This window comes from Phyllostomus hastatus, unplaced genomic scaffold (genome assembly GCF_019186645.2).
Source record: "Phyllostomus hastatus isolate PE091 unplaced genomic scaffold, TTU_PhHast_1.1 phas_scaffold_46, whole genome shotgun sequence".
In the NCBI taxonomy this organism is placed as follows: Eukaryota; Metazoa; Chordata; class Mammalia; order Chiroptera; family Phyllostomidae; genus Phyllostomus; species Phyllostomus hastatus.
The window spans coordinates 7,009,830-7,025,573 of record NW_025334032.1 but is presented as its reverse complement, the minus strand read 5'-3'; positions in this window follow the sequence as shown (position 1 = coordinate 7,025,573).

The following is a 15,744-nucleotide window of genomic DNA, read 5'->3' as shown; positions in this document are numbered from 1 at the left end:
AGAGAATGGCCAGATCAATGCTATTCACACTATTCTCAGTGGTGGTTCAAGAGCAACACTTATCAACAGTGACTAGTCATTTCTGCCCTGCCCAAGATGAATAAGACAGGCGTGTAGAAGAAAAACCAGAGTTATAAAGCATGAATCAAAAGCTGTTTCTATAGCCAGATAAATGATGCATTTGCTTATTTCTTTGTAGAAAGTGGCATACTGTGCATAGGTGGTTTTCAATACATTAGCAGTGACATTGTTTTCAAGCAGTCTTTCTATGGATTCCAAAATATTAGCCAGGCAAAAGCAGGCGGATTTAGTTGAAATTAAAATAAAGATGAGAACCCCACACACATGGCCTCTTCTCACCCCCTGATATGGATTGAGTTGTGTCACTCCAGAAGATATGTTGAAATCCCAAATCCTGGTACCTGAAATGTGACTTTATTTGGGAACAGGGTCATTGCAGATGTAATGAGTTAAGCTATGGTGAAATCACACTGGAGTAAGACAGGCCCTTAATCCAGTGTAACTAGTGTCCTTAATAAGAAGATGAGAGGGACACACATGGAGGAAAAAGACACATGAAAACACAGATGCAGAGGGAAGTCAGCCCCGTGAAGACAGAGACAGAGATGGGAGTTATGCTGCCACAAGCCAAGAAATACCTGAGGCTACAAGAAACTGCAAGAGGCAGGGAAGGATTTTGCCCTCAGGGTTTGGGAGGAAGCATGGCCCTGCCAACACCTTGGTCTAGAACTGGAACTGTGAGATAATAAATTTTTGTTGATTTAAGCCACCCCAGTTTGTAGTAATTTTTTACAGCTGCCTTACAAAATTACGACATCCCCCAAATATGGCCTGAAGCATCCTAGTGCTCCAAGGAACCCAGTTTGAAAAACACTAGTATAGATCAAAGATTATGAGTTTTGAAGTTAAACAGATTTTTCAAGTCCTGAATTTACTGGGTACTCCTTGCGCAATCTTGGAGGAGTTTCATATCCTCTCTGAATCAAAATCTGACTTCCTGTTTCTAAAAAGACAGAGGAAATGAATTTGTTCACTTCATTTACCTGAGAGGTTCACAAAATCTGCTAGGTGGGCTTAGTCTGAGCTGATGTACAACATACCTCAAATCTTAACTAGCCTACCCCAAATCTTAACTAGCCATTTAACCTTCCAACCACAATACCCAGTTGACCAACAGTCAAGTGGTTTATCTTTCTGTGTACCAGAGCAGGTTTTCAGCTTGAAGCAGGCCTGTGTTTTTGGAAAAGAAATGATCTGACATTGTATCAATTTGGGACATTCCAATTTCTGAATGAGACTATATTTACTACCTAAGGTAACCATTGAATATTTCTAATCGTTAAGAGTGAGCAGAAGAGTTGTGGCCTGCTGGCATTCATTTCTAAGACCAAGGGAATGTTACTGAAACAATTTTAAACAGTTGGTAGAAAGCTAGAAGTAGAGCTTGTTTTAAATGTCATGAGTTGGTTGGGCTTACTTAGTATTCCAATTATATATGTTAAATAGAAGACGTCTGTTAGAATTCCAAGAGGAGAATGTAGATACAGTACAGTGGTTGAATAGACAGGCTGGAAGTCCACAGAGAGGGATTCACATTTGGGAGCATCAGCATAGAAATGGTTTTTAAAGCTGTGAACTGGATGAGATCATGTAAAGCATGAATATAGAAAAGAGGGGAGCTCTGAGGGTCTGTATTAGTTTCCTTGGGTGCCATGACAAAGTACCACAGACTGAGTGGCTAAACTCCAAAATTTATTCCCCCATAGTTCTGGAGGCTAGATGTCCAGAATCAAGGTGTTGGCAGGACTGGTTTCTTCTAACTTGCAGGCGTGTCCAATCTTTTGGTGTCTCTGGGTCACACTAGAAGAAGAGTTGTCTTGAGCCACACATTAAATACACAAACACTAATGAAAACTGATGAGCAAAAAAAAATATTTTAAGTAAATTTATGATTTTGTGTTGGGCCACATTCATAGCCATCCTGGGCCACATGCAGCCCACGGGCCATGGGTTTGACACCCCCACCAGTCTAAGGCCTCTCTACTGGCTAACAGATAGCCATCTTCTTCCTGTATCTTCAGTCTTTCCTCTGTGTCTGTGCCTTTGTCTCTTCTTATAAATTCACCAGTCATATTGGATTAGGGCTCACCCATATGACTTCATTTAAACTTAGTCACCTCTTTAAAGGCCCTCTCTAAATACAGTCACATTCTGGGGTACTGGGTTTTAGGACTTTAACATATGAATTTCAGGAGGCACGATTGAGCCTATAATAGCCTCTCTCCCTGACAGTGGAACACATTAGAGTAGCCATTCAGAAGACAAAAACAAGCTTTGAGCATGCTTAAACCTTAATCAGGACACTCAACTCTGAGTTTCCTCCCTTCCTAAAAGTCCACAAACAGACAAGATCAATGTTTCCAGAGTTAGTAGAAAGGTCCACTTTTCAGAGTCAGTATCTGGAAAGAGACAGCCATCAAAACACTAATACATTTGATCCCTATGTGCAGCCTGGAAACTCACAGCTAGAAACCCTCTCCCCCATCAGTTCAGCTCAGGTTCTTACTTTCATGTGGTATCACTCCCACACTTCTACCCCAAAAATTACATCTTGATCTCACACCTATTAGAATGGCTGTTATAAATAATAATAATAATAATAATAGATAAAACAAAACAACCCTAGAAACAAACAAAAGCAAAAACAAACAAACAAAAAAAGAGCAAGTGTTAACCAGGATGTGAAGAAATTGGAACTCTTGTGCACTGTTTGTTGGTAGGAATGTAAAAGGCTGCAGCCACAATGAAAAACAGTATAGAGTTTCCTCAAAAAAATTCAAAATAGAATTACTGTATTATCCAGCAACTCTACTTCTAGGTGTTTATTCTCTCAAAATTAAAAGCACTGTCACAAAGAGATATTTTGTACAGTCCTATTTATCGCAGTATTATTCACAATAGCCTAAAGGTGAAAAAACCCAAATGTCCATTGATAGATGAATGGGTAAACAAAATGTACATGAGTACAATGGAATAGTATTCAATTTTAAAAAGAAACTTCTGATACATGCTACAACATGGATGAACCCTAAGGACATTACACTAAGTGAAATAAGCTAGTTACAAAAGGAAAAATTCTGTATGATTCCACTTGTACGAAATATCAGGAGTGGTAAAACTCACAGAAACAGAAAGTAGAATGGTAGCTGCCAAGGACTAGAGGAAAGGCCAATTATTGTTTAATAGCTATAGAGTTTCAGTTTTGTAAAATGTGAAAGTTTTTGAAATTCATTGCACAAAAATGTGAATATACTACTGAACTGTACATTTAAAAATAGTTAAAATAAATTTTATATTCTGTATACCTTACTAAAATTTTAGCAAATTTAAAAATACATCCCAAAAGCTGGTCATCAAACTGAAATAGCATAACAATTCCAATACCACCCTTAAATTATGCTTCCATATTTGTTTGAGCTCTATATTGGACCAGTTCACCCATTTATTTTGTGTGTTTGTTTTGTTGTTGCTTTTCTTTTATTGAGGTATAGTGGACATATCACATTATATTGGTTTCAGGTGCAGAACATAATGGTTCAATATTTGTATATATTTTGAGATGATCACCACAATATGTGAAGGTAACATCTGCCACCACACATAGTTATAATTTTCTTTACTTATGATGAGAACTTTTAAAATTTACTCATTTAGTAACATTTATGCAACACATAGAGTTCAAATATTAACTATAGCTACCATGCTGTACATTACATCCCTGTGACATTTCTTTTATAACTGGAAGTTTGAGTCTTTTGACCCTTTTTACCCATTTTGCTCACCCCCACCTCTGGCAACTACCAATTTGTTCTCTGTATCTATGAGTTTGTTTTTTGTTTGTTTGTTTGTTCATTTTTAAGTTCCACATATAAGTGATATCATATGGTATTTGTCTTTTTCTCGCTTATTTCACTTAACATCCTGGTAATGCCCTCAGGATCCATCCATATTGTCACAAATAGCAGTTACCTGGTTTAAAGATAATATTTTATTATTTTATTCCAATGCTGCATATCACCCACCCAACTTAAAAATTCTTTTGTAACATGGCTAGTGAATATCTAAATCCCATTTGAATGTTTAGAGGGCTGGCATCATTGTCCATTGAGTTAAGCCATGGACAGTTGTTTTAGAGACAGATTTAAAGTTGTTTTTCATTCTCCCTTCATAGGCAGTTGTGCAGTGTCAATGTCAACTTTTAAGGCTTGGTTATAGAATCAAACAACTTACAAAAGGAATTATGTAGCTTTATTGCCTTCTGTTCACAAACTGATATGTGCCATTCCATTTTCTATAGCTATAGTTGGTGGTTCCAAAATAACACTCAGTGTAAACACTTGTTTAGATTTGTCATTACTAGTACCATTCCTAACACCTGAGTAGCCACTGAGATGTTTAGCATTTAAATGATATTAAATCCACCTTCAGGTGCAGAACTGGGCTAGGGCCCATGGGTTCTCTGCAAATAAAACATATTAAAAATGGTACTTTTGCATTCTAAGCCATGTCAAAACCATCTGAAATAATAAATCAGTAATTTGAGCAGGATGGTCAGAAATAACAGAGTAACATTTTACAGAAAATTTTTCTTTAGCCAAGATCTCAAGGAAGAGAGCTGTACCTATAAATTATATTAAAGAAAGAAAACTTTTTATTTGAATTACCTGCATACTCTTAAGCATTCTTTATTTAATTTTGACTTTGGAGACATAAGGTTATGTCTTGGAGCATAAGACTGGGTTGGAAAGATTCAGATAAGAACAAAGGATAGGGAAGGAGATAGTAAAAAATATAGTCTCTACTTTGGCCCTCCATTCTTAGAAATATATCATGCTTATTTCATGTTTGCAGACAACTAGCCTAGAAAACAATAGGTGTGGTCAGGGAGAGAACTTCAACTGGAATAGATAAAATGAGTGTATTAGTCAGGGTTCTCCAGAGAATAGAACCAATGGGACATGCATAGAGAGATTTATTTTAAGGACTTGGCTCATGCAGTTGTGGGGATTGATGATAAATCCAAAATCTGTATGGCAGGCCAACAGGCTAGAAATTCAAGCAAGAATATGTGTTAAGAGTGTTGAGTCCAAAATCTGCAAGCTAGAAGAAGCTCAGGCAATTTTTTGCATTGTTAATATATTTTATTGATATTACAGTTGTACCATTCCCCCCTCCTTTATTCCCCTCCACCCTGTGTACCCCTCCCACCCTCATTTGCCCCCTTTAGTTCATGTACATGGGTCATATATATAAGTTCTCTGGCTTCTACATTTCTTATACTATTCTTAACCTCCCCCTGTCTATCTGCTGTCCCCATCTATCTTCTATCATTTATGCTACTTATTCTCTATATCTTTTCCCCTTCTCCCCACAAATTCCTCCACTGATAATCCTCCATGTGATCTCCATTTCTGTGATTCTGTTCCTGTGTCAGTTGTTTGCTTAGTTCACTTTTAGTTTTGTTTTGTTTTGTTTTGTTTTGAGGGGGAGGGCGTCAGTTAATAAGTGTGTCTGTTGTCTTTTTACTGTTCATATTTTTTATCACCTTTTTCTTAGATAAGTCCCTTTAACATTTCATATAATAAGGGCTTGGTGATGATGAACTCCTTTAACTTGACCTTATTTGGGAAACACTTTATCTGTCCTTCCTTTCTCATGATAGCTTTGCTGGATAGAGGAATCTTGGATGTAGGTCCTTGCCTTTCATGACTTCAAATACTTCTTTCCAGCCCCTTCTTGCCTGTAAGGTTTCTTTTGAGAAATCAGGTGATAGTCTCATGGGAACTCCTTTGTAGGTAACTGTCTCCTTTTCTCTTGCTGCTTCTAAGAGTCTCTCCTTTTCTTTGATCTTGGCTAATGTAATTATGATATGTCTTGGTGTGTGCTTCTTAGGGTCCAACTTCTTTGGGACTATCTGAGCTCCCTGGACTTCCTGGAAGTCTATTTCCTTTGCCAGATTGGGGAAGTTCTCCTTGATTATTAGTTCAAGTAAGTGTTCAATTTCTTGCTCTTCCTCTTCTCCTTCTAGGACCCCTATGATTTGGATGTTGGAACATTTAAAGATGCCCTGGAGGTTCCTAAGCAAGAACCTCTCCTCATTTTTTTTTTAATTCTTGTTTCTTCTTTCTGTTCTGGTTGAATGTTTATTTCTTCCTTCCCCTCCAAACTGTTGATTTGAGTCCAGATTTTCTTCCCTTCACTGTTGGTTCCCTGTACATTTTCCTTTATTTCACTTTTCATAGCCTTCATTTTTTCATCTAATCTGTCACCATATTCAACCCATTCTATGAGCATCCTCATTACTAGTGGTTTGAACTCAGCCTCTGATAGGTTGGCTATCTTTTTGTCACTTAGTTGTATTTTTTCTGGAGCTTTTATCTGTTCTTTCATTTGGGCCATATTTTTTTGTTTTGGCATTCCTGTTATGTAGGAAGAGAGGAGCCTTAGGTATTCACCAGGGTGGGGCAACCCATGTCACTGTGTTATGACACTCTATGTGGGGGAGGGGTCCAAGAGGGAACAATGCCATTTGCTCTGGTCTCTACTGGTTTTCAGTTACTTCCCCCACTACCCACAATCAAATTGGGCCCTTCCGGTGCTGATCTCTGGGTGGGTGGGCTTGTGTGCATTCTAGGACTCTGTTGGTCTCTCCAGTGAACTCTCCTTTTCTGGGTGGGAGTGTCTCCTGCTGCTGCCTTGATCCCCACAGACGTTTTCAATCAGAGGTTTGAGGTTTTATTTTTCCACGCTGTAACTCTGGGTTGCTCAGTCTGTCTTACTCCCTAGTTACTCTTCCTGGTTTATCTGCATGCAAATGTGTGACCACCCAGTCCACAATCCGCTGCTTTGCCAGGTCTGCTAGCCACTGCCTCTCCCGCCAACCACAGCCTGGCCTGCCCTGGTCCTCCAGCCGCTGCCTTGCCATGAGTTATCTCCAACCCTCCTTCCAGTCTGGATGAATATTTCTTCTTTAACTCATCTGTCAGACTTCCATACAGTATGATTTTCAGTCAGTTCTTGTTTTTTTGTTTTTACATTTGTTGTTGTCCTTCTTTTGGTTGTGAAAGGAGGCACAGTGTGTTTACCTATGCCTCCATCTTGGCCAGAAGTCCTCAGGCAATATTTCTATGTTTATACTTTTGAGGCAGAATTCCTTCATTTTCTTCAGACTGAAAGACCTTCAACTGAGTAAAAAAGACCCACTCACGTTATAGAGGGTAATTGGCTGTACTCAAACCTCATGATTTAAATGTTAATCACAGCTTCACACTTACATCTGAACTAGTGTTTGATTTTTTTTTTTGGTGTTGAGTTTTATAGGCTCCTTATAAATTTTGGATATTAACCCCTTATCAGACTTATCGGTGAATATGTTCTCCCATTCTGTGGGTTGCTTTTTCATTTTGTTCATGGTTTCCTTTGCTGTGCCAAACCTTTTAGTGTGATGTAATCCCATTTATTTTCTTTTGTTTTCCTTGCCTGGAGGTATATCACATAAAATATTGTTATGAGCAATGTCCAAGATTTTACTGCTTATGTATTCTTGTAGGAATTTTATGGTTTCAGATCTAACACTTAAGTCTTTCATCTATTTTGAATTTATTCTTGTGTTCAGCATAAGAAAGTGGTCTAGTTTTATTTTTCTGCATGCATCCATCCAATTTTCCCAACATCAGTTATTGAACACACTATCTTTAGCCTATTGTATATGTTTGCTTCCTCTGTTGAATATTAATTGACTATAAAGATGTGGGCTTATTTCTGGGCTCTCTATTCTTTTCCATTGATCTATGTGTCTGTTTTTATGCCAGTACTATACTGTTTTGATTACTATGGTCTTAAAGTATAGTTTGATATTAGGTAACATGGTTCCTCCAATTTTTTTCTTCCTTCTCAGGATTATGGTTGCTATGCAGGGCATTTCATATTTCCATATAGATTTTTGAAGTATTTTTTCTAGGTATGTGAAATATGTCATGGAATCTTGCTATAGATTGCTTTGGGTATCATGGAAAATTTAATGATGTTAATTCTTCTATCCATGAATGTGGTATGTGCTTCCACTTATTTGTATCTTCTTCAGTTTCTTCAATGTCTTATAATTTTCTGAGCACAGGTCTTCTACATCCTTGGTTAGATTTATTCCTAGGCATTTTATTATTTTTAAAACAATTGTGAATGAGATTGTTTTCTTAATATCCCTTTCTGTTAGTTCAAAACAAACAATCCAATTAATAAATGTACAATAGACCTGAATAGACATTTCTCCAAAGAGGATATACAGATGGCCAGTAGACATATGAAAAGATGCTCAGTGTCACTAGTCATCAGAGAAATGCAAATTAAAACCACATTCTCACATCAGTCAGAACAGCTATCATCAATAAAACAAGTGCTGGTGAGAATGTGGAGAAAGGGGAACCCTTTTGCAAGCTGGTGGGAATGCAGATTGGTGCAGCCACTGTGGAAAGCAGTATGGAGATACCTCAAAAAATTAAAAATGGATCTGCCTTTTGACCCAGTGATCCCACTTCTGTGAACATATCTGAAGAAATCCAAAACATGAATTTGAGAGAACATAAACACTTCTCTATTTCATTTCAGTGTTATTTACAATTACCAAGATTTGGAAGCAGCCCAAGTATCCATCAGTAGATGAGTAGATAAAATAACTATGGGATATTTATACAATGGAATACTACTCAGCCATAAAAAAGAAGAAAATTTTACCCTTTGCAACAGCATGGTTGGACCTGGAGAACATTATGCCAAGTGAAATAAGCCAGTCCAAGAAAGACAAATGTCATATGATTTCATTCATATGTGGAATCTAATTAACAAACTAAACTAACAAGCAAAATAGAGACAGATTCATAAATAGAGAGCAGGATGACAGCTATGGGTAGAGGGGTTGTTGGGGATAAAAGGATTGAGCAAAACAGAAAAAGGACACATGGGCATTGACAAAAGTGTGGTGATTGTGGGGATAGGGGGATATAAGACAGACAAATGGTAATGAAAAAATACAGGGGAAAAAATAAGTTAAAACAAAAAACCAGTGTTTGAACAATCAACTAGGTACCACATCCTGGCCAAATCAACATACATGAATTTACCTATTGCAATGAGTATCATTTTATTACTTGTAGTTGGCTAGTACAACCTGAGGTATGGTCTCTCATCTTCCTACAGAATCCAACTAGTTATTTTTCTCCAAAACAACAATCCAAGAATTAATTTTGTTCTCTCAGCTTCTGGCATGGCAAGAAAGAATAGAAAGAAGACTGAGAAAGAGAGAAAAAACTGACTTAGTTTTCAATATTTGTTGCCAAGGTATTAATCCTAGTTCAAAAGCTGTGTCCACAGACTTGAGAGATACATCACTCCCACAGGTACAGTCTTGACTTCCCTGTCTTAATTAGTCCCAGAGGCATTAGGACAGTTATCTTAGGATATATCAGACTCCAGGCATTTCCTTCTCTTTCTTTTTTTTATCGTTGTTCAAGTACTCTCCAATTTCCTGCCACCACTTTCCCTCATCCCACCCACTCCCACCTCCCACTCCCAGCCCTATTCCCCTTTGGCTTTGTCCATGTGTCCTTTTTACTTGTTCCTTGACAATCCTTCCCCTTCTTTCACCCATTATCCCCTCCCCACTCCCATCTGGATACTGTCAGTGTGTTCTTTATTTCCATGTCTCTGGTTATATTTCGCTTGCTTGTTTCTTTTGTTGATTAGGTTCCACTTATGGTCTGCATTTCACATTAGAAATATCACATAGGTCATAGGGCCCTACTTGATGAATGATTGGAAGCTCAGCAACACAACAGTCAGCTAGGGAACATCAGGCTGGCCACAGATTGGTAACATATTCCACATATCACAGGAAAAACTGTCTCAATGAACTCAATTCTTTCCTGTACTGCCAGGAGACATTCAGCAGTGGCTTTCCCAGGTACATGAGAGAGAAAAGCCTCTTTCTCTTCCTCTCAAAGTCATGATACAGGAGAAATTCTGTGCTCCCTTGGCATACTTGGTGGGACTCACAGATTAACTGAAACATCCTCATGGATTCATTGCAAGGGGTGTTGCAAATCATCTTTTCCTGACCTTTGTACAGGGCATTAAACTGCCCCAATGCAGACACCTGCCTTTGCTTCCAACCTGGCCCTCCTTTCTGTGGTATCAGTGGCTGCAGAGAGCACCTCATTTCTGTGTTTTACCAGCTGAGCTTCAGAGCCAAACCCATGTATAGTCTCCAATTGGGTATTTCATTTTACCCATGGACTCCTTTTTCAGGATAATGAAAATGGGTCTTGCTTAGGGTCAGGCCAATAGATGACTGGGAATTCTGTGAAGCCCTGATGAGCACAGTCTGAAGGTTCTGTCTGTATTGTCACCTCTGACAGCTTGCTTGTGTCTAAACATCACACCACCAGCCTAATTCTCTCATCCAGGGGGTCTTGTGGCCCAAGTAGGGTCTCCACACTCCTGCAATTGCCTCTCACACCCTGATCTAACTGTTAATAGATGCCTCATTTCTTGGCCTGTGTATAATCTTGAGCTATCTGCTTACTAATCATCTCCTCAGGATATATTGGATTTTAAGAAATCTAGACACAAAAGCAAATAATGTTGCAGGTAGCTCAGTGAGAAGGTTTCTGTAGAGAAAACTGGAGAGTATCTAATACATGGTGACCTGCAATTACACACATGAATCAAAAAGCTATAGAAATATTGGCTATAAAAGTCATAAATTATCATAATTATAAAGCAATGTATTAATAAAATTCAGAATTTCTACATAAAATCTTTCCACTGTAGTTGGTATTGCAGAGAAAAATAATGTCTGAAATGGCCCAACAAGCTATACAGTTTCTGAAGCCACTATCCAAGTATCAAAGAGCTAGTTGCCCACTTTGGAGGCAATCCTGACACTTGTTTCTCCAATCCAGGTTGCGTGTCTGAATTCCACACAATACCATAAAATTTTTGAGGGCAAGGTTGACCTGTTCATCCCAATACCTCCAACATCTATCTCTATACAGCATATTGGCACACGTGTGGTTATCAGCACTGCTCTTTAGGTGAACAGAATCAAATTGCTTTGGATTATTTTAACTAACCTCTAAATAAGAATGTTTGATATCTGAAACAAAATGTCAGCAACCGGGAGGATTTTTCATTTTTGCAGCCAAATTCCAGTTTCTTCCCTCCCATTGTGAGACATAGGTGACTTGTTCCTTGGTTAAGATAAAACACCAGTGTAAATAAAACAACATAAGTGCCCCTGGAGGACCAGATATTGTTTGGTATTGCTTTTCATTTCTTGTGAAAAAAACTTTATTCCAGAGATTCTAACAGAGTGCAATGTTGCAAGAACACAGAGAAAAGCCAGGCAAACCACATGTGGAATAAGCAGGGCCTGGAGTAAGGGCCACAATTCAACATCCCACCTTAGTAGGTGTGGTACTCAGATCATGTGGGTGACGAAAGCTGCTGACAGGAAACTGCTTTTTAACCTTAGCCTGTGACGTGTCAGATAAAAACCAAACTCTGACTTAAGTAAGGAGGGATTCTTTTGAAAAGACTACAGCAATAGGAAAAACACTTTGACCACAAAATTATCTCAAACCGTTTGGGTGGGTGGGGATGGATGGCATAATCAGACAGTTGAGAAAGAAATGTCCATCCCTGAGGTTAGCCAAGTTTTCAGAAGGGCCTTAAAGAGCAGCTGTTCCACATTTTGATGCTGGCTCAGGCTTAGGATGCGTCAAGGTACAGAGGCATAGGAAAAGGAGAGAAGTCTGATTAACATTTGACTAAGTCAAGCTAGCACATATTTCATGTCAATTGGTCAAATAGCTCAGTTAATCACTTATGTGGCAAAAAATGGGAAATGGAAGGTCTTGAAATAGAGAAATAAGGAGGTCACCAGTGAGTTACATCTAAGTCATAGGGTAGGGTGCTTCTTTTCAGTAAGTCATGTTCCAGTCACAAGAGTTTGGGGGAATTTCTGACCACCACTGTTTCCAGGAGCACAGGGCAGATCTTCCACGGGTCACTTCACCTGTTGGGGCTTTTCTTTTCTCTCTCATCAAATCATAATAAAATGATAACTGCTTTACCTGCCTTTCATGAAGATGGTGAGAATCAAATAAGATGTTTTAGTAAGCATATTCTACATCCTGTAAAGCACATGTGAATAATGCCTGCTATTATCATCTCTAATCATGGCTATTCAGCTGAACGTTCACAAAGGCTTTCAGAGATCCCCGTTGCTGTCATTCTATTCATAAAATCTCCATTCTTCACAGCCAGAGATGAGTTGGCTGCTTGGGAGGCAATGGTGGGACATCCTGAGGGCCCCACGGTATACCTCAAGATGGGGCGTGATTTCCCCTCTGAGCCCATCCCAGTCTGCAGAGAATTATGAACAATTGTAGAATCTCATAAAGGCATCATCTAATACAAAGTGGTATTGTATTATAAAACAAACACTTGTGAGAGTCTTTATATCACCAGAGATCAAAGTTCTTAAATCACTTTCCTTCCAAGGTTTTTTGTAGCTCCGAACAGATCAGACCACTGTCTGGAGCCCCTATCTAGCAGCAAGTGTCACATCTGCATGGCTTCAGGAGAAGTGTGAATATTGCTTCCTTCAGCCAGATAAAAATGCCTGCTGAGTAAAGCTTTCTCAGAAACCCAAGGAAGAAAATCAATGCCCCTGGAAGGGAAAGGGGAAAATCTATAAAAAAGAGAGATGAGTGATATGTGATGTAATTTAAAGATCTCCCCTCCCCCCAAGCAACTGACTCAATAGAGAGTGAAACCTAAAAATCTCGGGTAGGAAAGATGAAGACTGAACAAGGAAGAAGCAGCTGGCTCTCGTATTGACTGGCCACTGATTCATGGGCCACGGCTGGTATCCAGGAGTGTTTTGTTTGTTTGTTTCTGGTTTTTTTTTTCTGATTTTTAAGAATAGAGCTGACATAGATTTCCCAATATGAAATATCAAGTTTAGATTTAGAAAAAATATTATGTCAGTTTATTAATTCTTCTCCCTGCTGTAAATAAAACCAATGTAAATATGACCATTTTGCATTTGGCTTCATGAATGAATGCAGGAAACTGTATTTCAACAGGGTCTTAAGTATCAACTTACAACCTTCAGAAGCAATTTTATAAAAAAATGTTCTAGAAAGAATATTCATTTTATATATTTGTTTAAATAACTATGATGGAGGTACATTGTGGCCTTCTCTAAATGAACATATCTGCAACATTAATTTTAGAATATCAATCCATTATTATTATATTATCGATGCAGGGAACTGTGTCCTAATTATCTTTGCCCACTAATAAGCAGGGAAATCTTCATTTCAGATCAGGATATCAGCAATGCCATTTGTCACATTTACTGCTAACCACTCTAGTCCACCTTCTATTTCTTCATCAACATCCATATTTTTCTTATAACTGATTATCTCTCAAATACACAGATAGAAAATATCAGATGCTCTCAAATCAATATGAAAAACACAAAATGATTTAGTTTTCTGGCTCTTCCTTACAGTCGCTACATTTTTCTGCCTGTGAGACCACAGTCATGTATGGAAATAATGGATAGATAATGCTTTCTGTCAAATACGCTTGAAAAATTTTCTTAGGAAAGATTGTATTAGAAATGACAGATTCTATGTTGACTATTATTACTGACATTTACTATTAAAACAGGCTACTTCATGAGATATAAAAGGATCAAGCTCTCAGCTAAAGGGATGTAATGAGAGTTTCATATTTATAACCTGTTTGTGTTTATCATTCCATATCTCTTCAAATCAACTGAATATAGCAACATCAGAAGTTGTCCAAAGGAATAATATGATTTCCTTTTGATGTCTTTATTCACCAACTAAGAATCCTTGGGGTTAAGTTTTCTCTTGCATTCATTGATCCTCCAAGATCTGAAACCTTTTAATAAATTGGCCTGATCAAGGTCTAATTCTTTTTATAATTTGTTTAAATCATAGACTGTATTGCAGATTATAACAGGTCTTGTACCTATAAATAATGCTTAGGAAACAAGCCCAAGATATTGTTGAATTTCTACCCTTCTTTTTAATTTGAACAAATGACTGATCATTCTTTAATAAAAAACAACTTCTGAACTGTCAGTTTAAGGATAGTTCCTCACTAAATGCAACTTTTGCCCCAAGAATAGAAGGAAATTATTAAATTACATGGGGAAGGGAAGAGATGATCTGTTTGCCAACATCTTAGTTGGCCATACTAGAAAAATCCTAACATGTGGCCATTATTCTGAACTCTAAACGAATCTTAACTTTTAATTATAGGTACATTCTTTCATGTAAAATTGTTTGCTTTGCATTAGAAACAAGGGAATGCATGGCAAAATAGTTACTGGCAGTAGGATATTTCTATGATAATTTTTTAAGCTTTTTTTGTGGATGGCTAATTCCCTAATTACAAATGTGAAATATATCCACATCATTTGCTGAAGTTTTGCCATTTCTCAAAAATAATTACTCAGTTGACTTGTAATATATTTTAAAAGTTTTCACTTCATGAACTGCTTGTTTTCAAAATATGTTTAAAAATTCACTATCTTCATTAAAAGCAATACTTTTTAGGACTTGAATGTAGTATTTCTCTGAATTTGGGCAGAATTAATCTCTATTACCATAACACATTGGGCCCATTTTTCTGCAAAAGGCACACTGTGGTATTTAAACATTTGCATCCAATCTGTATTTATTCTACTAGTATCTTTATTCTAGTAAATTTGTTTCCCAATTAAATAAGAATAATCTAAATAAGAAATTAGGGAATTGTGATGATGTAAAGGGAAAAGTATAGGATCTGAAATCAGGAGAGTTGTTCTTAATCCTTACTTTGCTATTTTCTGTCTATACTGTCTTGAGTAAGTAATTACATATTCTCAATCTCCAGTCTTATCATTCTTAAAGAGAAATAATAGTACCTCATAAGGACCTTCTATAAGGCCAAACAATACAATAAATGGGAAAGCTTGTTGATAACTATAAAATTCTCTATAACATTCATTGTTATCACTGAGAAACAAGTTAGACAATATATGACCCTTGGGTTAGACAAACCTAGATTCAAAATCTGGCTCTAAGACTTACTTGTAAGCTGTGTGGTATGGGCATATGATGGATAGAATTCTCACATGGCACCCAGATCTTCAGCCCTAATCCCTGGGACTGTAACTAACTGTGATAGGATATTGCATCCATGGCGAAAGGGATTTTGGAGATGTTGTTAAGGTTCCTAATCAGTTGATGTTGAGTTGGTAGCACAGATGAGAGCATTAGGAATGTGAAGCTATTGTTTATAGAGAATTATCACCTTTCCTCTTATCACCAGTAATGGGATCTTTATTGCAGTCTGACTGGAGTAATCCAGCTCTTCCCAGACTGCCTTGCTTAGCCTTAGTTTTCCTCAGAGATGATTGTAAAAACTTTACTAGGAATAAGGATCCAAGGAGCCACAGGAGAACAAGTAAAGCAGAGAAGGGAAAATCAACATAAAGATGTGTTTATAGACTTGAAGGTAGCCACCACTGTGGGCAGGAATTTTGTCCAGTGATGGGAAAGGAGGAAGTATTTAGCACTAGCT